At 45.1% G+C, this 22928-nt stretch overlaps 1 long non-coding RNA gene across 1 annotated transcript in view; it reads right to left on the reverse strand.

The window, feature by feature from the left end:
* The window catches only part of LOC138566322 (uncharacterized), a 203119-nt gene that overhangs the window by 65954 nt on the left and 114237 nt on the right, over positions 1–22928 (reverse strand). Inside the window, exon 3 of the long non-coding RNA XR_011301905.1 lies at positions 16305–16412. This is a non-coding gene — a long non-coding RNA (uncharacterized lncRNA). The remainder of the gene's footprint in view (positions 1–16304; positions 16413–22928) is intronic.

Genomic DNA, 22928 nt, shown 5'->3' on the forward strand with positions numbered 1-22928 from the left:
CACGCCTTGATTATCGACGTGGGAGAGGGCCCCGGGTACCTCTGACACACAATGCAGGATTCCTCAGCCTGGTTCCCGGGTCTTACGATTTCTATTCTCGAGGCTTCATGAAAGTAACGGTTTAAAGAGGCTTGTGCAATGTCTCCTGTGCTTTCTCCTGAATGGGTTGCTTAGTCTGATGAGTGAGTGTTCATCACACCCTAAGAGTGGCTGACTACGCTACCACTTTACACACCACATTGACCACCGTCGCAAAGACTATGAACACATTCACTTCTAATGGCCATCATGCCTTGGGGAGATATTCTGTAATTCAATACTTGTACCGCCTGTCTTTTGCCACTACTATTACCATCTCTATTGCAATCTCGCAATCACAGTTACTAATTTCTACAATGCCACTTCAATACTGCTAGCCTGCACTTCTACCAGCCTTACCAGCTGCTGGTCATGCCATTCTAAATACTCATATAAGTTTTAATTACCTATCCTGCCACCGCTATGGGTCAATAATGCAAAGTCATGATTATCAGATGTCTAGATGTACAGCGCCCGAGTGCGCCATGTTGTAGGTGCCATAGACTACACTCAGTCTCACTGTTGTTTGCATGTATCATCCACATTTGTTTTTATCTAGTCTATATTTGAATAGCCTTGACTGTAACCACTGAACACATATGATTGCATCTCTGCCTTGAATGCGGGAACAGCCTAACTTGTAAAACCATTGCGTTTCAACACCTTGCATTGATCGCACCTATGATACTTGTTTAGAATGTTTTCCTTTGATTAAGTACGGCTAGCCGATTGCACTACCGAGATTACTGTGACATGTACTGGTCCAGCCTTTCCTTGTCGTTGATTCACCCTTTGTTATGAAACTTCACTAAGCCTGTACCCTTTATTAATGGAACTCTGACTACTACATATGGTGTCTTCAGCCCATTTGGGAGGTTAAGTACAAGGTTTATGAATGACAGACCGGCCACTGACCTCATCCATGTCTGATTAGCCTATCACTCTCGTGTGACTACTGTATTGTGTACCTACCCGGCCCTTATCAGACTAGCCTATCCTAATCCCTTCAGTCTATCCTCTATGTGCCCAAACCAGCGCATTATCACCCTACCTATCATACCCACCTTTGGTGGACTCATGCCAATACCTCCTCAGCCAAACTCTTGGAGGCCCGCTCCAAATCCCACATCTATGGCCGCCTTTCACAGAGCCACCCTCACCATGGCCTCATTTCTCACCCTTATCCACTCCATTCCACCTACCAACTTCCTCCCACCTCTCCAGGCTTTTAATAGCCTCATCACCCCTACTAAATATCATCAAAACATCTCTGACAATTTACTTAGCCCATAGGAATGGATGCAGCGGTATGCAACACCCCCCACACCTCTGATCCCATGCCCTGTTAACATGAGGAACTTGAGACTACGCGCACGTTTCACTACCCATACTCATCCTCCAAGGATGCCTCCCAAGCATGCTAAAGTCACACCTAAATCTGTAGTGCGCACCCCAGACACCACCCACACAAGGACTCCATCTGTCGTCTTTATTACAAAGCTACACACGCCAAACACTATAGCACAGACTCCTACCATCAAAGGAGCACTGATCAATGCACGCTCACTAGTTGCCCACGCCACAAACCTTGCAGTCCTTATCATCGAAAACAACCTTGATGTCTTGTCCATCACAGAAACCTGGCTTCACCAGGCGGCAGGCCCCACCCTTGCATTAGCCCTCCCGGAAGGATACATGGTTATCGGATCAGACAGATCTTCCGGTAGAGGAGGAGGTCTCGCCATTATAGCTAAAACATTGTTGGGTCTTAGAGATACCACCAGCGTTAGCCTACCATCAGCGGAACTTCTCTCTGCTAAAATCCCACTGACAGCCACTCAAACTATCCTACTTCATTTAGCCTACCGACCACCAGGCCCCATCTCCTCCTTTGAGGAAGATATCACAAGCCTCCTTTCATCCAACACAAAACCAGGCTCCCACATCATCTTCCTCGGAGACCTCAACCTGGGGTTCCAAGATCCAGGCAAGGCCAATGCACGCGCACTGGAAAAATCTTTATCCCAACTCGACTTCAAGCATCGAATTTTTGAGCCAACCCATGCCAAGGGTCGTACCCTAGACTGGCTTTCCGACCTAAATTGCTCCATAAACATTCTTCAGAACAAACCCATTGCCTGGACAGACCTCCACTTCATATCCTTTACTATTCAGGGAGCCACACCTCCCACCCCCGCTATCGCCCCCCCTTCACTCTCCAGGAACACTCGCGATATTACACCACCCAATTTAACCCTACAACATTCTGGATGATATCAATTACAAAAATCTAGATCCCACTGAATTGGTTGATCTCTATAATACTACACTGAAATCCGCCTTGGACACTATCGCCCCTGTTACACTAAAAAGAGCCAAAGCTGCTGGCCATCTCAACAACTGGTTCACCCCAGAACTTAAATCTTTGAGAAACCTTAAAAGAACTGCAGAAACTATCTGGCGCAAAGATCCCTCCACCCATAACAAGGCCCTATTCTCCAACGCAGCCACCATCTACAAATCAGCCATTATCTCTACCAAAAAGGTAATCTATAACACTAGAATACTGAACGCTAAATCCAAAACTAAGGAGCATTTCAATATTCTAAGGAACAAGAATCCCCAGGACCACCCTCTTCAGACTGCGCAAAAGATGCTGTCTGGTGCTCCAAAATTCAACAAGCCCTAGCAGACAAAATAGCCTCCCTCCAAGCTAAAATAGAAGAGAAAAAGAACAGCCTTCCAAACAGCTCATCAGACAATGCCTCTCCTAAACCTCGACACCCTCAGTGCCCACCTTTCTCATTCACTATGGTCACACCTAGCGAAATTGAACACATCATCAAAGGCCTTAAGTCGTCAAGATGCCAAGGTGACAACTGTCCAGCGTCTGTTATCAAGGACTGCGCCAAAGAATTATCTCCTTTCATCGCCACCATGATAAACGCTTCATTTAAGACTAACCTGGTCCCAAAAAACCTGAAGGAGGCTTGGGTCATGCCTCTGCTAAAAATGCCAAATCTAGACCCAAACATTTCCGACTAACTATAGACCAATCACCACCGTCCCCTTCCTCCTAAAAATTCTGGATCGAGTTGCCTACTTACAAATCCAGAATCATCTGGAAGACAACAACCTACTTGGTCTACGTCAGTCAGGCTTTCAGCCCAGGCACGGCACAGAGACCGCTCTCCTGGATCTGAAAATACAGATGGACGAGCTGAGAGAAAAAGGCAAGCTGGCCATGCTCCATCTTGCTAGACCTCTCTGCCGCCTTTGATTTGGTCGACCGCCAGATCCTCACTGACCACTTAACCACTGCTGCAGCCTTCTCCACCCACGCCTCCTCTTGGATCAAATCTTTCCTTTACAACCGTACCACTAGGGTTTTCTCTCCTTCTGCCTCCGCAGATCCCATCCCCATCCTCTGATGGGTCCCCCAGGGATCTTGTACATCCCGTGCTCTATACAACATCTTTACGAAGCTCCTGTTCGACCGCCTTGAAGACATGGGTGTCATCTACACAAACTACACAGATTCTCATCACTCTGTCAGGTCATTACGCCAAAGACACCAAACTAATTAATAATATCTACTTGGAAATCCAGGCGTGGATGGCAACACAGCCTCAATGATGAAAAAACTGAGCTCTTGATCGTAGGCACACAAGCTCGTTTGAACAAACTTGACCCTCAGTACTCGTCATTCATCATTGATGGTAATATTATCAAAGTTGCTAAAGAAATAAAGACGCTCGGCGTCTACCTAGACTCCACCGTATCTCTAAAAAAGAAGTGAGCACCATTGCCTCCACTAACAAGCTAATCAAAGCCTGTAAAACCTTCCTATTCTCCACCAGCTGCCTGACATTAGCCAGAGCCCTAGCTCTCTCCAAAATAGACTACTGCAACACACTCTTCTCATGCACTTCTGAAACTAATCTAAACAGACTCCAGATCTTACAGAATAACTTCTTAAGATCCGCCCTAAACATCTTAAGATCCAACCACATTTCCAGCCACAGACAAAATGCTAACTATCTCCCAGTGCGTGACAGAATCGCACTTTACACCTTGGCAAACACCCACAAATGTATTTCACACACACCGCTCCTAAATACTTCTCAGACAAGTTCTCCCTACATCACACCTCACACCTCACCAGATCTTCCTACACCCACCCCTCTCAGTCCCCAAATTCAACATCAAAAGCGCAGGAGGAGCTAGCTTCCCTGTCCAAGGGGCCAACCTTTGGAACTCGCTAATCCCGCCCTTCCGACTGGAACCATCCTTCAATGCCTTCAAAGCTTACGTCAAACTCTGGCTTATTGATAACCCTTCCACCAACTGAGCCTAAATGATCCAGCCTCACAGTGATCGTGCATCACAATCCTTGCTTGGCCAAGTATCCTGTTGCACCCACCGCACTAGCCTCACCTGGTCAGACTAACATGCACTATTTTGTTATGTATGTCTATGTTCCTGCCTTATAAGGCCTGTTTAATATGTAACCCAGTCGACCCGTCACTATGACTGCGTATATCTGTACTTATCTTGCCATGACTGTACCTATCCTTCATGTAAATATGTATGTACCTTATTTTTCTGTCTGTAACATGTCAAGTTTTCCAGTGCCCAGTTACCTTAGGGTTAGATGCGTGATACGAATAATAAACAAATACAAAATACAAAAATACACGCGTTTCATACAATGTTCGTTCCAGCGCTCGCCATACAATTTTGCTGCTTACAACCTTGGCTTCCACACACACCGGTCTTGTATCTGTCTCCCCAACTCAATGACTGTGTTGATTTCACTGGCGCTGCTTTGTTGTTGGAGCAAGGACAGTACCACGGCAGCTGGCGATTCTCCACGCCTTGATTATCGACGTGGGAGAGGGCCCCGGGTACCTCTGACACACAATGCAGGATTCCTCAGCCTGGTTCCCGGGTCTTACGATTTCTATTCTCGAGGCTTCATGAAAGTAACGGTTTAAAGAGGCTTGTGCAATGTCTCCTGTGCTTTCTCCTGAATGGGTTGCTTAGTCTGATGAGTGAGTGTTCATCACACCCTAAGAGTGGCTGATGATTTTATAAAGTTGTCTTCTCCAAGCCTTTCTGCTCTTAATTTGGTCCTGAGCTCCTTCGTTCAACTGTATGACTACATTTGGGAGGAAGTGAAGGGTCACACCACGATTCTGTGTTCAATTAACATCAACGTGGAAGACCATGTCTAGGCCATATTGCCTTTTGGGGTGCTCCACCTGTAGTAGGAGAAATACAAGAACTTACTCTGAACACTCCCGTGGTAACACCTATAATTATTGATGAGTCTGTTACTGAGGTAACCCAATCAGTTAGTCCCCCGCTCACGTCAGGGGTGACCACTCCTGAGTGTCCCGGGGGGACTTTCCAATGGTCTGGTTAAGGATCATACTATGTTAACAATAGGCATGGCTCATATACAGGTGACAGGGTGGTTAGAGACTGCAGGTGGTAGACCAAAGAAGCTAATCAGAAATTGTTGAAACTTAAAAATACTTCTTCCTGTAAGTTTCTGCAAAACCTTACCATTGTTGAATCTATAAAAAAAAGGAACAGAATCAGACTAAAGGTCAACTCAGTGTGCTGATACCTTTGGCTGAGGAAAGTGCCAGTGATTTGAATACTTTGTTACCATGTGGGCCTCCGATTCCTTGCAATAACCCATTCCCCGACCCTCCAATCCCTTCTCTTGATATCCCGAGAGTAATTCCTGAAACAATTGTGTGTGCCAATTGTGATAAAGGAGTTCATACTCCCTCCCACTTTACACTCTCTGTGCCATCTAGACCTGATTTTGGGAATCAGAAACAGTTCTTTTCCATCTTTTTGGGAAAAGGTGGATGCATGGATGCCAACTATGGCTAAAATGGTAAGCTTTAAGGAAGAATCTCTCGGTAAAATTGACTCACGAGAACCCCTTGGCACTATTGCACCCCGCACTACACTTGCTCTGTTTTTTAGGAGAGAGCCTTCGATGGACAATTTTCTCACAAAGAGCTATTGGGGGCCTCCTGTGGGGGCTAGGAGTATAGAACAAAGTGTGATCTCAAAGTGTGAGGCTGTGGAACAAACAGATGAGTCCTGAGTACTAGAAGCTGTGGAGAGGTTTCATGGTAACTCCAATTTGGGACTTTCGCACACTAGGTCCACCAATTCTGTTTCCCTTGAACCCTCAAATTTTGCGGCCCTTTCTGAGGGGGGAGGAGAAAATTTGAACTTGGGTAGTTTACTCAACAAATTGTATTTTCCTAAATCTATGAGACCTGACACCCCACCCCCCTTCCATAATACGGAAGGCAGCTGGACAAAGCCCCCTGGTGGTGATCATATGCCACACGCCCCTGTATGGGATCACATTAATAAAATGAAATCACAAATTGCAAATCGAGGGCTTAATAAATCCTATAGTACTTTCAGGCAGAAAAAAAGTATGGACGCAACAGCGGGTCGAACCTGGAAAATTCGACATTGAGTGCTCCGAAGGGTGTGTCTGGATCAAGCCAAACAGAACACACTAGCACACTGTACTTTCTAGTCTTCCTAATGACCACTTTTCGATCTGTCTGAATCGTACAAATGGTCTGCTGATCTTTGCTGAAATTCCCACTTTAGGTGCACTATCTTCAGCTGATATTGAGAGGGCCTCATTATGACCCTGCCGGTCCGGAAACATGGATGCCAGTAAGCTTACCAGCACCGTTGTTTCCGGAATGGTATATTATAGGACTGCCTGCTGGAGCAGCCGTGCCCGACAGGTCTGGCCCTGACGGGCACATGGGCCATGGTAGGCAGACCGTCATGGAAGCACTAGCACCGTTAGCGCCAGGGCTTCCATGCCCCCACTCCCATAGAGTCCTGTAGGACTCTATGGGAATGGGGACTTAAATTTTACCGGTGCCTGACTTTCCAGTCTGCCGGGATTGTAATCTCCTGATGGCACCAGGAAGTCACACCGATAAATATTTACGGGTCCATTATATTTTGGCTCCAGACTGGTTAGAGATTCGATTATTTCAGAAAATACATATTTAAATAACATGGGCTTTTCGATTGCCCGTGGTCTGATTATGATACTAAAATCCAGACACCTCATCCTGAAAATAATTCCAACGTCTCTATCTACAGTGGTGGCCAACATATTAGAGATGAGGAAAGATACCAGTTGAGGCAATCTGCTTTTAGAACCAAGAGACCAGAGGTTAAGATGTTCTCTAGGTAGCGGGTGGGTCGGTGATGCACCCTGTGTTAAGAATGAAGATCTGAAGTTGCTCACTTGGAACTCTAGGGGCAGCACGCACTTGCTTTCTAATGTTAAGACTTTACTACTCTCGAGAAGCTGCAATGACGTGCTGCTTCAGGAAACTTGGCTGACATCCCTGCCAGTGTTGGATGGTTTTCAGGTTTTCTATCGGGTGGCTAAATGGAGTTCTGGGGGCAGACCCTCCGGGGCTTCATTACTGCTATAGGTAATGATTATGGCTTAGTTGCCCGTCAGATTCAGAACCTCCTTTTTGGGGTGCTGGCTGTCAAGGTCTCAATATCTGAAGACAATTTTCATCTTCTTTTGGTCAATATTTATTGGCACAAAGGTGTGTGTGTATTGGAGGATTTTTCACTTATTATTACTGAGTTGGTCTCTTCATGGCAACCCAGATCTGGCTTCCGACGTGTATTTCTTGCCTGTGATTTAAACGCCAATTGTCTTTTGACAGAGTTGGATTGCGATCAGTGGAATATTCCTGTGGATCTTATAGCCTCTGATTTCAAGTATCAAGCCGGCAGGAAATGTTGTTGCGCTACTGCCTCTTTAGGCCTGCATTTGCTAAATGGCCACATTGGGGGGATGTCTGGTGGAGTCTATACTTGGTTGGGGTGTGAGCATATTAACAATGGACTGTCTTCATTGACCAATCTTTGTTTGAAATCTGCTCTGATGTTGGTATTGTAAAAAACACCTGGAGTGATCACTGCATTCTGAGGGCTAATTTTAAATGTTTATTGAAAAGAGAGAAGTTATTAGGGGGACCAATTAACCTGAAAGTTGCCTCAGGTCGTAATGCCGTTCGCTGGCCCCCACATAGTCTAGGGATCATAAATAGCCAATTTAAGTAGGTGATGTGTTACACGCATCTAATGTCACTTCTGATTTACGGCAGGCGAGCTGCAATGAAACAAAACAAAAGTACAAGAACATTTGTAAATTTAGACGATCGGCCCTCGTACAGAGGGATGCCAAAATTATGCTTAGAGTCCTGATCAAAAAGGACTTGGGTGATTTCTGGTTTTTGATTAACGGGCAAGAAATTTCCCTCATTACCTCCCAGTTGAATATCGTTACGGAGCTGTGTGGGTTAATTTTTTTTACAGACCTCTATGCCATTGATAAAAGCTAAAAAGGCTCCTGACTCATTCCAGGCAGTCTCTGTAATGATCCCATACCCAGCAATACGAGTGGAAGAGACTGCCTGGAGTGAGTCAGGAGTCTTTTTAGCTTTTATCAATGGCATAGAGGTCTGTAAAAAAATGAACCCACACGGCCCCGTAACGATATTCAACTGGGAGGTAATGAGGGAAATTTCTTGCCCGTTAATCAAAGACCAGAAATCACCCAAGTCCTTGTGGCTGCTGGAATTGATCAAAGACTGTAAGTCCTCTAGGGCTGCTGGTCCCAAAGGCCTTACAAACAGCACCTTGAAAGCAGATTCTACTAACTGGGCAAACGCTCTTGTAAGACTTTTTAAGAGTGTGATTACCTCAAATATATTGCAGCAGTCCTGGCAGATGGCTCACGTTGTTCCGATTTTCAAGAGCTGCGCAAAATCGGACCCGCGGAATTATATACCGATATCATTGCTAGACGTGGATAGTAAGATCTTTGCGTCCCTCTTGCTCCAACATCTTGAAGCTTGGGTCATCTCATCCAATAGGCTTTCCTAATTCCAGACGCATTTCCGTAAAGCTCATTCGACTAATCTCAATGGTCTTGCCCTGATAGTGATACAAGAATCAGCATAGTCCAACCCAGCGGAGTGGATTTATGTAGCTTCTGTTGATTTATCTTCTGCATTCAACTGTGCTGATCAAACAATATTATTGTCAAAGCTAGATTATTGGGGTGTGGCACATGTGGTTTGTTAAAATTGATAATTGGGCTCCATGAGAATTCTGGGGTACAGGTTCACCTGAATAGAGACAGAGCCCTGTCCAGATGCATCACTACTCCTTATGGCTTGAGGCAGGGATGTGTCCTGGCTGCCTGCCTCTTTAATCTCTATGTATCTGATGGAAATGATTATATGAGTCCTGCAACGCTTGTTACGACAAAGGTGGGTGCCTTGAAAATATCTTAGGTAGCTAATGCGGATGATTTTCTATTGTTTGATAATCCCTGCGTAGGCTTTAAAAGGTTATTGTCAGCCTTTTCTTCATTCGCAAGTGACAATGGCCTTCTTATTAATCCAAATGAAAAGAAATTCTGTCTTTCTCTAGGAGTAAGAAACGTGCCGCTCATGTTTAGCCTTTTGAGAATGCAGTGATTAGGCCTTCTGCTAGTATGACTTACTAGCTACACGAGGGTATTGTAATGTTCGACAAATTCTATTCCGGAAAACTGCTCTTTTATCAAATCAATTATTAATGGTTCATCAGAAATTTGGTTACTTCTCCATCATGCCAACTATGAAACGTTATGAAGGGAATGTTATTCCCAAGATCACTTATGTGTTGTAACTTTATTTTAATGTGGTGCCGAAATGGTTGGACTTAACTGCAGCAAAAATCTGGAGAAGGGTTCTGGGTGTTCCAAATGCTGTTTCTCTCGCTACTCTAAGATCTAACATTCGTGTTAGGCCTGATTTCAATCAAAGCACGCGTTCAGTGGAAGTTATTGTCTCTGTACAATAAATTACTTTTACCAGTTGCTGGCTCTTTGTATGAGGAACTGAATACATGCGTAGGGCCGAAACCTTGGGGTGGAACTTCTAATTATATAGCCCAGCTCTGTGTGTCATGTGAAAACCTTCTGAAAAGATTACACCTGGACACTGAGTCCTTGATTGCTAACCCCGACAAGGTTTAAAACCTCCTATATGACACAGACTGGACGGAGACATTGGAACACTTTCACAGTCACCCTTCTATGAGTCATCTTACTCACGAATATAAAAGAAGAGGGACAATCTCGCCCTATTTGATTCAATTCCCTAATGGCCTGTATAGATCCATCCTGATCGGATTTCGGTGGAATCTTCTAGCGACAAAAGAAGTCCTTCTTAGAAGGGGATTGATTACACCAGCAAATTCATCCTGCAGATTTTGAAAAATAAAGACACCAAGGAAACATCTAGACATTTGATTCTGTATTGACCCGTGCTTAATGTTCTGAGGATGAGTTATTTAGGGAAATATTTCCTTTACATTGAATAGATTAGTGATTAAACTTTTTGGCGAAGATGTTTTGGCAGTGAAAATATCTCTGATGGCTTAGCAGTACCAGCCTTTTTTAAATCCATTGAACTCAAGTCAATGAATTAATATTATTTTATTTATTTGTAACTGAATATGAAATATTGAGTAGGAAAACCAGCATGTCCCCATGAAGTTTGACATTTTTGTAACGGAGCATGAAATATTTTATTTGATGTTTTATATGATGATCTTTTCTTATGTTTTATATGATAATATTTTATTCTGGTTTATTTGATGATATTTTCTTATGTTTTAAATATAATAATAATAATATGATGTTCTGATACAATATGACAATGTCAAACAAGCCAGATCATTGTCATAATTTTGTTTTAATGATGCTTATGTAGTTTTATGAATTATACATTTTCTTGTGTTGAAAAGGTTTTTAAAAACTATAAACAATAGAAAATAAAAACTATGGCGAGTATGAGGGAGGTGGAAACGGATATTCAGTTCAGTGCCTTCTCTCCACCATACAAATGCATCAAAATGAAGAGTAATGTAAAGTGAATGCTTAAAGAGGAAGTGCGCTCAAAAATTGTTTTGTCCTGATCGTTCGGGCATGTATTTTTAAGCATACTCTAATCAATCTTATAAAATGTTCCTATGCATCTTACCTTAGTTTTCCTCACTTTTACACATGATATGACATGATAGTTTATTTATAACGCGCTTACTACCCAGAGGTTTCTAAGCGCTGACGTGAGGATCGCACCTCTGGTGCTAGGTGTCGTCTTGCTTCTAAGGTGAGCACGTTGCCCCTGAGCTATCATCCAGAGACATGCGAAAACAACGGGTTGGGCGCCACCATCTTGTGCTAATCGTATCCATTGAGCCATTGCATTATCTTCAAGGGCACCCGCGGCAAGAATACAGATCGCCCGCCCCTGAAGCTGACATCACTAGATGCGTACGGCTCTTTTCACAATGCCAATGCACGTCTCGTGTCAACGTTCTCTGTTTGCAAGCTATTGAATTGTCTATATGGAAATGGCCGGTCACCTCTTTCCTCAATAAGCATTTATCAGACAACACCAGAGTTGCTTTTTCAATTGTTTCACTGTATTTTTTTTGGATCGCCTGTGACTCGTTTCTGCTCTGTTCAGCTATCTTCGTAGTACAAAGCCCCTGCAAACAGATACTTTTACTAGCATAACTATTGATTTCAATCGTTACTTGCGTTTTATTTAAAGATCTGTCGTATAGTGGCAATAATACAACCTTACCAGTACAAGCCTGAGTATTCTGAGGCGGAAGTAATTGAAAGAGAAAGATGCAGAAACGATGGGGAATTAAACGATAGTTGGGAAGATGATTCATCGGATCATGAGCCTGAGCCTAGTCGCATGGAAGACGTTTCCACCTGGTGTACCTGCAATCATTGTGAGGTCATGCCAACCAAGGTGGAGAACTACTGCTGCCAAGAAAACTCTGGATGCTTGTCCTACATATCAGAAGAAGACACACCACCGCTATGCGTTACCGAGCTGCATGACTTCCGGGCAGCGGCCTCACAAGGTCCGTGTTGAGGATTATGATGGTGCTTATGCACGAACTTCACGCAACAGTTCACCCTCGCAATGTGATGTCATTTTGACCACTGAGACGACTAACATTTCATGTTTGTCTCCTACATTGTCGTAACTTTGATCGATCACTGACAAATGAATGTAGTCTGCAAATTGAATATATTTCTCTTGTTTTTTGGAAAAATCAGAGTGTTCATCGCTTATGTGTCTTTCACTTTCAACTAAAAAACTATATTTTTCTGTTGGCCAAACCATTATGGATTGAATGGGTGTTCACTTTTGTAATGTGTCGAGACTTCAAAGCCCAAGGTCATTTAACCATAAAGTAACTTTGGGAAGGGCAACTATGCCATAGAATTCAGGATGCATTTTCAAGTAAGGGTGGTACACTTATCAGGTTCATTCAAATACAGTATGTATTTTTCTCTTCCACAGGTGTTACAGGCTGGTGGCCTACCGTTCGTTTACATGGTGGCTTTATGGGAGGCTTGGATTCTGCGTTAGAATACTCGCCTTTGTCGTTGGAGCTATTCGTGCCAAATTCCCCAGTGACAGCGGACAGTACAGGGGATTTTCACACACTGTGCTGCAACCTCAAGTATACAATTTGTAGTTTGAGTCATCAACATCACCAAACTAAATAAAATACAAATGAGGATATAAAAATAGTTGTTTCAATTTTTCCGTAAATCAAGAACACGCTCGCTCATCTATGAGGGACATGAAAGAATGGTTGGTGCCCTTTTGCGCTCACCCCGTCTGCAACAATCCATCCCCCCTCCATCATACCCCACTCCAGTACTGGGTTGGTGGGAATGGCCAAGGTGCCTAACACCATGTAGACTTCAACAGGGATATTCTGCACGGTGACCATTGTTCTCATGGCCTCCCCAGATCCAGTGTCTCCAGACTCCCCTCTTCAAGACTCCGCCCCTGCAATCCACAAAAGTGTGTCTCCCTTCAGCAGTGTTACAGCCATTTTGCGCTCACCTCATACCCATCCATCTCCCCTCCAGTATCAATGGCAGTTCGCATCTGTGGCCATGCGCTCACAAGGGGGCCTGGAGGATGGGAACGGCCAAGGTGCCAAACACCATGTACACTTCAAAAGGGATATTCTGCACAGTGACCATTGTTCTCATGGCCTCCCCAGACCCAGTGTCTCCAGACTCCCCTCTTCAAGAACTGCAACAAACACGTCACAAATTCACATACACACCCACTTTTCTAATCCTTTATAAACACCTTGACATTTAACAGGAGAACATCTGAGATCTACAAGGTCGTCATTGTGCTACCTGTTCCCCGGATACCTGTTTCAAGCTACTTGCTCCCCTGCTTTCTGAATCGCCTTGTTTGTTGGTCCAGGTAAGGGTAGGTCACCTATTTACTTCTCTATATTCATCGATCACTGATCTCAAAGTTTCTATCTATTTCCACCTTATGCACCCAGTATTGTTATGTTCATTTATCTCAAAGACTTCCCCATTGTGTAATCTTTCAATTATTATGATCTCGGTAAAGAGCACATTGCATCACTGTGCATTGAAATATAATATTTTTTTAATGATTTATATTTTTTATACGGATGTTACAGACTTTTCGAGAATGCCTTCATGCATCATTTCTGGTTGCTGTTCTGTGAGCCATGCCAAAGGTCCAGGCACAGTCCTGCATACGTTCCTGAAGGATATTAATTTAATACGAAGATGGATTCAAAATTGTGGTTTTCCAGTGGACGAGATTGAAAGTAGAGCACAGGATGTCTTGGGCGACATGAGGGCCAATCGATTCTGCATGCGCAGCCTGCACTTTACCAACAATATGTATGAACAATCGAAGTACACAAAAAAGCGTCGACCCAGAATGCTTCGTAAATTACTTCCAAATGCAATTCCAACTCGATTTCTGCACACGATTCCTCGGGAGAGTCCTGGATGATGAATTAGTTATGTTTGTTGGTATGCAATACGATGGTCTGCATAAATAAGTATTCTCTATGATGTCTCGTTCAATTAAAGTAGTTCATTGAAAAGGTAATTCTATTGAATTTTAAAAAAAATCACTTTACTATACTATGTCTGTCCCCCCTTTCTGGAGCATCTAATACATCAGTGAATTGTGTGTTAGTAAACAATGCCATAGTGCCCTATAAAAGTCACATAATGTTTTTGTAATCTGTTGCGTGACATATCCCTGACACACTGATGGAAGCATAGACCCTCACAAGTGAGGAAATCACTAACACGTTTAGTATCCCAATGGTGAGCCCTACCAACATGCATAAAGTGATATTTTCGAGCGTTGGATCTGCCCAAATATCTAATACTACTTTAACTTTTCCCTTGTACTACTTTATGACAATGTACTGAAAATGAAGGAGCAAGATTCTGCATCAATTACTTTTCTGGAGTCAACATCAAGCTCATTTGCCTATCAAGTCATTTTATTGTACCTGTCCTTTACCTGAATGTGTTATGCTTGGAGTTTCCCAAAAAATGAAATTGGTATGTATAGTACCGGTTATTTACACTAAGTGGCGTGTATGGGTGTCTCTCTATATGTACCAATGTCTGCATCTCATTGTCTCAGTTCCATTTCGCTGTTTTCATCTGTAGTGAAACAAGTACTCTGTTATAGGGGGATGCTGGAACTTTGACTACAATCACTTCCTCCTTTGCAACAGGTTCAGAGTATGAGGTATGCGTACTTACAGTTCCCTTGCAAGAATGAAAGTAAATCCTACAAAGGATATTATTTGAGACTGAAATGCATGTAACCTTGCACTGTATGAAACCTTTCTGATTTTGGTACTAATGTTACACTTCCTACCTAATGCAGAATAGATTAAAAATCTTTTGAAGGCGACATTACAATCAGTATGTTTTGCACTGTGATCTCAGATTAAGTACATGTGTCATCTCGAAAGGTTATCTGGTGAAATCGGAAATGTATATTATGACTAAATCACGTACACTGTTTTCAAGGGTATGTTCATATGAATGTTCTATTAGTGTTGCGACACGGTTCTTAATCATTTCAGACTACTGTGTGTGTGTGTAGGTGCTCTGTGCAATTAAAGATTATAATTTCCTGTACGATTAACATTTATTTTCTTAATTAATATTCTATTCAAGGAATATACCCATGGTGTGGGATTAGAAGATGAGGCACATGAACATAACCTAATATTGAATACAATTGGAAATCACATTGCATTTGGAATACATTTTTATGTTGTAATGTTTTCAAGTCACTCAAGTTGGCTCTGTTTGTAGATATGAACATATGTTTGTTTGCGTGGAAATGAAATGTGCTTGATTTAAAGCATATAAAACAGTGTTTTTTTCAGCTTGATGGTTCAGTGGACAAAGAGAAGCCCACAGCTTTGAAGCAAATTAAGAAAACAAGGGTAAAGAATGAACAGGTTTGTTTTGGAGAAGTTTTTAGGCAGATGTTTTATTCATATTTGGTTTTCAGTTTTAAAATGATATCTGTTGTATGTGTGCTATACATTGAGCATGTTTCTCTACACATCTCTTAGAGGCCCATAAGGAAGAGAAGTATAAAGACTCAGACAAAAAATGAAACCAAAGATGTCGCTTGCCAAATAGATTTCACAATGGAGCAACTACTATTTGAGGTGCAGTGTGTTCCAGTCAATAAGCAGACTCGTGATGCTTATGTCCAGTGGCCGGAAACGGAATGGAATCTCACCGGTGAACCATACAAAGTGTCCATGGACCATTGCTACCATGTGCCAACTCGACAGGATGAAACTGAATACAATGAAGATGCATTGCAATTTCTCGCAGACCCATTGGCACAATCTACAGCCTCTAAAAATGTTCCACCCAAGAGACATTCAATGTTACCTGTTTCTCCAATTCATGTGCAAATATCACAACCTGAACTAACAGAGACTGAAGCTTCAACGCAATTGACCGAGGAATTTGCTAAAGATCTCAACTTCAGTTTGCCTTGTTTGGGGGATTTGTCCACCACAGTCGAGTCACAAAACACATTCATGCTGGACGATTGGCTATTAAAGGAGCAAAAATACATTGTATTCGACTGCTGCCTGCTAGAGATTGTACAGATGCCAAAATGTGTCCATACATTATGGGGAACATATGCGGGGAGCCATTGGTGAATGTGTCTTGTGTATTACAATGCACTAACCTGAAAATCCATGGCAGCTGTGTATACCTCCATAATACATTTTCATGGTCCGCTCAACCGATGCTGGGCAAAGTGCCTGCCGGAAATCTACTATGTTCAGCAGCTTTACTTTTTATAGTGGTATAGGCATATATACAAAAAAAGAACAAAAACAAATGTACACAATTAATTACTTTTAACACTCTATATTTACTACATAGCATATAATCGATAATAAAATCTTAAACAGATCACTAAAATAAGACAACAGAGGGAAGAAGAGAAAAATAAAAAGACCAAGAAAATGTTTTCATGTCATAAACTAAAAGCCTACCCACTAATAGGTAGGTGTGCTTATCCTAAAATGAACCAGTTCATAAGATCAAGGGGCCGATTCATGCAACCAACGTGCGCCGAAAATCTCAGCGCAAGCTGGCGCAAGCGTGAGAAAGCATGCGCACGTGCACGCGTGCGATTCAAGGAAGGCGCTGCGCGTGTTTTCCACTGGTTGTGCGCCAAAACCGTGCATGGCGTACGCCGTGCACGCGGGCGCACACGTCATCAAATGGCATGTGCTACGCGCACAGCAAAAGCGCACATAGCGCAGCGCATACAACAAAAGTGGGCGTAACAGTGGCGTAACATGCGGAATGGGGAACAACGCGTGAAAAAGAAGGCGTAACTAGGGAAGTACTGCAGGGAACTACACCGAATGCCCACACGCACGCTAACAACCCGTATTCATGGATTCAAATACGGGAAACCCATGCACGGCAAAAGACACGCATAGGCGTCAATGCGTCCGCCACACGAAGGCAGGCGGAAGCGTCCCGCGCACAGTATAAAAGTGCGCGCAAACAACAAACATATATATACAGCTACGATGAATTCCCCATTTGTCGCAGCACTGATCGTGGGACACCGCAGGAGGAGGAGAATAGCCAGGGCCCACATTTGTACACCCCGGACAAGCCTTTTTGGGATGCCTGACAACCAGGTCTACGGCAGGTATAGGTTTCCACCTCGTATCATCCTAGACCTGGTCAGGGAGTGGGAAGATGACCTTACATCCCCCACCCTCTGCTCCCAAGCATTGAGCCCCTTGGAGAAGGTGCTCAATGTCCTGCATTTTTTGGCCACTGGGTCATTTCAGCAGACTACTGCCATAGTGTGGGGGGTCTCACTGGCCATGCAGTCACGCTGCCTACACCAGGTCTTGGCAATTATGACAGTGTGCCCCTCAGTCCGCAGGCACATATACATGCCCAGAACACCCGCAGAAAGGCAGGCCGGTGTCCAGGACTTTTACAGGGTGGCACACTTCCCCAAAGTGCTCGGTGCCATAGATTACACCCATGTGGCCCTACGTCCACCTAGGGCCACTGAGCACATCTACCAAAACCGCAAGCATTGGCATTCCATCAACGTGCAGGTGGTATGCGATGCCAAGGGAATCATCACCTCTATCTATGCAAACTACCCTGGCTCCACCCATGACAGTTTCATATACAGAATGTCCGCCCTGAGCCGGGCCCTGGAAGCTGGGCAGCATGGTGACACATGGCTCCTAGGTGAGTACAAATGCCCGTGCACATGCATGCATTTCACACACACACAAATACACAAACCCCAATAATCTCAACCATCATCACCTCTCCAGGGGACAGTGCCTACCCTCTGAGCAACCACATGACGACGCCAATCCGGAACCCCACCACACCACCCCAGGTAAGATACAACACGGCCCATATTGCAATCAGGGTCATAGTGGGGCGCACATTCGGAGTGCTCAAGTCATGCTTCCGCTCCCTTGACCGCTCTGGCGGGCAGCTACTCTATGCACCCCCAGTAGTGTGCAGGATCATTGTGGCAGCATGTGTCCTGCACAATGTTGCAACACGGCAGGGCGTACCGGTGGACATGGTGGTGCCCCCACATCCCCAACCACAGGTGAGGGAGCCCGGACCCAGCTTGTGGCCACATTTTTCACCTAAACTCCCAAATCCTGCGGAGTGCACACAGGCATGGCACATACCAGGTGACAATCGATGATGACAAAGAGACAGTCAACTGTCACAACCTTACCACCCTGAGAATGTTGCCATGGAAGTGCCACATTGTGTGCATCCCTAGCTACTTAAACATAAGCAATCCTGTGTGACCAAAAGGCACTCATGCAAGGTGTGAATCACACAGACCTGCAAAACAGGCCATGACTATCACTGGTATGTCACTCAAACCCTCCCAAACCACAACATGACATGGCAAGCTATAGCTATACAACAACACAGTACCAATAAGGTACACATTGACATGTGAAAAATGTAAAGTGGCATCGGACAATGATGCCTGACATGGAATCAGATGAAATGACTGACAAACAACCTCCCACCCAAAATAAGTCATACCCAAATGCATTCCAACAGTTGTAGTTGTAACATAACAATGAATGCCTGTCTACATGCACATTGTGCATTGCAAAATCAACACTGCAGCCTCTGTGTGCCGTGTCCACCTCCTGCAACACACTGCTCAGTGCACAGCATAGTGAACAGCCATTGTGTGTGACGCACACCCTGAGCATCACATCTAAGTGACAAACTACATCAAAAAGCAAATTACGCATGTACAGGATCCACAATTGGTCATAGATCATGTGCTGCAGGGACACAGTGGGCACCAGAAGGCAAACAGAGTGTACATGTGGACATGGAAGGGTGCTTGTACATGTAGTGGATCATAGTGCGAGTGTGTGGGTCAGTAGGGACATGCACTCAACATATGCATGTGCAATCAAGTGACCATCACTTTCCTCTACACATCACATGTGAACATTCACCATGTGTACACCCTAGCATGTCTAGCCACAACTATTCCCTCACACCTGAAAGGTAAACACAACACATGAACAGGCATTGATCAGCAGAATACATCATGTACATAGGATACCGCAATTACAATGTCAGGGTGCGCATTACACTGTAGGGCAAGGCAACTGTCAACAACAAAACACCCCCCCTCCCTCACAAATCACCATGACCCACTGAACAACTGCACCTGGGTTATGTAGCCTTCATCCTTGAAGTTCACCTGGCCACAGGATCACCCTTCCCCTTTGTCACCATCTTCCACCTTGTGTGCAAAAAGTGTCCAGCACCCTCAGAGGCCACCTTGACTTGCAAAAACACCAAATCAAAGAGAACTCAAAGCAGGCCAACACAGAAGCCAAGCAAAAAGCCTGCAGGCAGCAAAACAAACCAGAAGAGCCTCCAGTAGATGACTTGAAGTAGCAGTACGTCACAAAGCCCAAGTACTACCACAATGACGTAACAACCAGGGTAGCACAGTAAAACAATGTCACAACAGGAACTGTACCATGTGTGGTACATAACACAGAATGATGCATCACGAACTGATGTGTACTGTCACAGCTCCCGTGTACAGGTGCAGGAGTGGCACGATCCAACCACCCCCACTGTGGTCTGGGTGCCTGCAAGGTCAAACTCACACAGGCCTCTGAGACCCTGGTGGGGAAGGAGGGTCAGGAATATGCAGTCGGGACAGGCATTGGTATACTGGATAACCGGAATGAGGGGCAGGAGAGGGGAGCAGGATTGACACGGGAAAGTAGGAAATGCACAAAACTGTACTACTCACATTAACACATACACAAGTACACCAAACTTGATCATCATGCACATAGTAACAAATTACTCAAATGGAAGACAAAGAGAAACTTATCTCTGGGGTGAGTGCTGGCCTCCTGCCTGCGCACTCTCAGGTCCGGTAACAGGAGCAGTTCTGCAAAGAGAGCCACAGTTACTAATCTGTGTGTGCCCATAACACACAAACACACCACCATATATGCCCCAAAGTAACAAACTACTCTACAAACAAACAATCTGGTGTGGATGCTTCGTACCCATAAGTAACATTACCCATGTGATGGTTCATACACAGTCAATGCAGTAAGTCAGGCGCCAGTGGGTGCGTGGCAAATGGAAGACCAATGTGTCACGATTCACACAACATGCAATGTTCCCTGGGTAAGCAGCCAGACACATATAGCAAGGTATGACTTCAGAACAAGTCCTGTTCCACCATGACCGAAATAAAGTAGGTAGTGCATGTGTCAAATTCTACATGGAAATGAAATGCCCCTTGCTGTCTGTCCCTGTGAGCTGCTCCTTTCCATGTCTTGGAATGCTACATGTGTAATACAAGTGCCTCAATGGACCATGGTGGACCAGAGGGTATGTGCCACTGCCCCTGCAGGTGCCCCAGACAACTTTCCCATCAACTAGCCATTAGTCCACCAACGCATCTCAGCTGTATTGTGCGCTTCAACACCAATATTCGTCCAAGCTCACTGTCAGTGCTGCTACTAAGCATGCATGTGCAACTGGCCAGGTGGAAGGTTTGCTGCGTTGTGGCCCCCCTGTGCTGCTCATCTTGCCTGGAGTCCCTTGAAACACGTCAGCTGTTTTTGGATGTATGAGCGCAATCTCTGTGCCTCTGCTTGCGCAAACATGTGCTTGTTGGCACCACCAAACGTGTCCAGCTTCCAGACGTCCAATGGCCCATGTCTGCTGGCAAAGGTGGTCTAGAGGCTCATCCCCCTGCAGAAAGGGCATGAAACACATGATTAATGCTTTAAATTCCTCTGTGTGTGTCTCTTCAGGCATAGTCATGCAATAGTCATGCAATAGTCATGCAAGAGACTGGACCATGTCAGAGACGTACATCAGAAATCACACCATCAGTCCGTCTTTCACAGGCAAAGTGTGGAACACACTATCTACGCCATGAATTGCAACAAGCACATGTACAGCAAAGATAAGAAACATACTACACAATGCATAGCAATGAATGTACACATGAATCATGAAATCCCCCATCTAGCGAAAGAAGAACAGTGGTCAATAAGACTCCTATCATCCCCACTAGGGGTGTTAACACAATTTGGACAGCAGCAGACATGCCACAGATATGACAGTCCAAAGCCCTTGTGTAATAGGCTGTTACACCGAACCATCCTTGCGAGCCCATGGATAAGGGAAGCAGGAGTGGCATATGTGAGTCAAGGACCCCAAGCTGCAAACACATACACAAGACAAGCTTGAAGGGCCCAGCTGGAACAGACAGTGGATGCTTTCAAAAGCCACAAAGCACCACACCGTCACATGAAAGCACAATAGACAAGCAATTTTAAACTATATTAACTAATTAGACTAACTATGAAAAACCTACATTACCTAATTAAACTATCAAATTGCAACTAAACTAAAAGAAAAATCAAAAATGGCCACATACGACCCGGGGGGGGGGGAACCCAGGAGGGGGGAGGTACAGGGTGCTGCTCAACACCCACATGCGATGATGTTGAGGAAAAAAAAAACCTCCATGGGCTCAACGCCTGCACAGCCTGACCTATGTGGGAGATACATTGTCGTCTGAGTCTGGCTCTTCCTGGAAAGGAGGACGTGACACAGGAGCCTGGCCATGCCTAGCCGCAGCTTGCCCCTCGTCGGCAGCAAGTCTGCCGGATGGGTGAGCCTGGTTCTGTGTGGCGATGACACGTAGGTCGGCATGCAGAACCTCCCGTGATACACGTGCTTCCTCTTGCAAGGTAGCACGTGTAACACAGAGTTCATCCTGCAAGGCCTGGCTGGACAACTGCTGCACCTCCCGGCAAGCATGTAGCTCAGCCGAGATGGTACGCTCAAGCTGCGCAAACCTCTCCCCTGCCCATCTCCCTCTGGGACATAAGAAGGACACCCAGAGGGGATCTGAGGGAAGCATACTCCTGCCTCAGGGCCTCCATGTGTGCCTCTGCATGAGCAGCAATTGCTTCATGCAGAGACAACATTTCAGCCTGACGTGCCCTGTCTGAGGCTGCCATGCCCAGCCTGAGCGAGCGGGCCGTGGACCGTGCCGCCTGCTGCTGGAGAAGCACCTGCCTAGTAGGGGGGAGCACGGATTGGGCCACATGCTCCATTCTCTCAGCAATGTTCTCCATTGCTGCCCCCTGCCGTTCAGAATTGGCAGTCATGTCTTGCTCCCACTCAGTATACTGCCGTTGCGCGTGGCGAACGCGTTGCTGGGCTTGACCCCTGCGGGACCCAAGGACCGGGTGTCCTCGTTGTGTTGGCACGGCCCACAGCTGCACGACTAAATGCCCACGTCGATGTGATGTCCCACGCACATCAGTGACTGGTGTGGAGGGTGACCCTGTGTCCCGATCCACCACAGGCCGAGGTTCCAACACTGTCTGACCCCTCAGTGCAGGTGTCACAGACAGAGGAGTGCCCACATCAGAATCACTCATCCCTGACATATGGACCTGATGCACATCCAACTCGACATGGTCATCAGAGTGTTCATCAGGGCTGGACTCATAGCCAGCCAGAGACAAGATGGACTGTAGCACATGTGGGTTTTTGTGGCCTACCACCCCACTACCCCCACTTGTGCCGGGTTGCTGTAGTGATAACAACCCTGTGCCTGGCATGACAACACCATTCTCTGGCTCCATTGCATCATCATCTGAAAAGTAGAGAGAAAAAAGGTCTCTACACATGTTAGAAGCACACAACACACACACACACACACACAGACACCAAACACATCAAGCAGACATGTCAC

Source organism: Ambystoma mexicanum, chromosome 1p, assembly GCF_040938575.1.
Source record: "Ambystoma mexicanum isolate Mex_15411 chromosome 1p, UKY_AmexF1_1, whole genome shotgun sequence".
NCBI classification, from domain to species: domain Eukaryota; kingdom Metazoa; phylum Chordata; class Amphibia; order Caudata; family Ambystomatidae; genus Ambystoma; species Ambystoma mexicanum.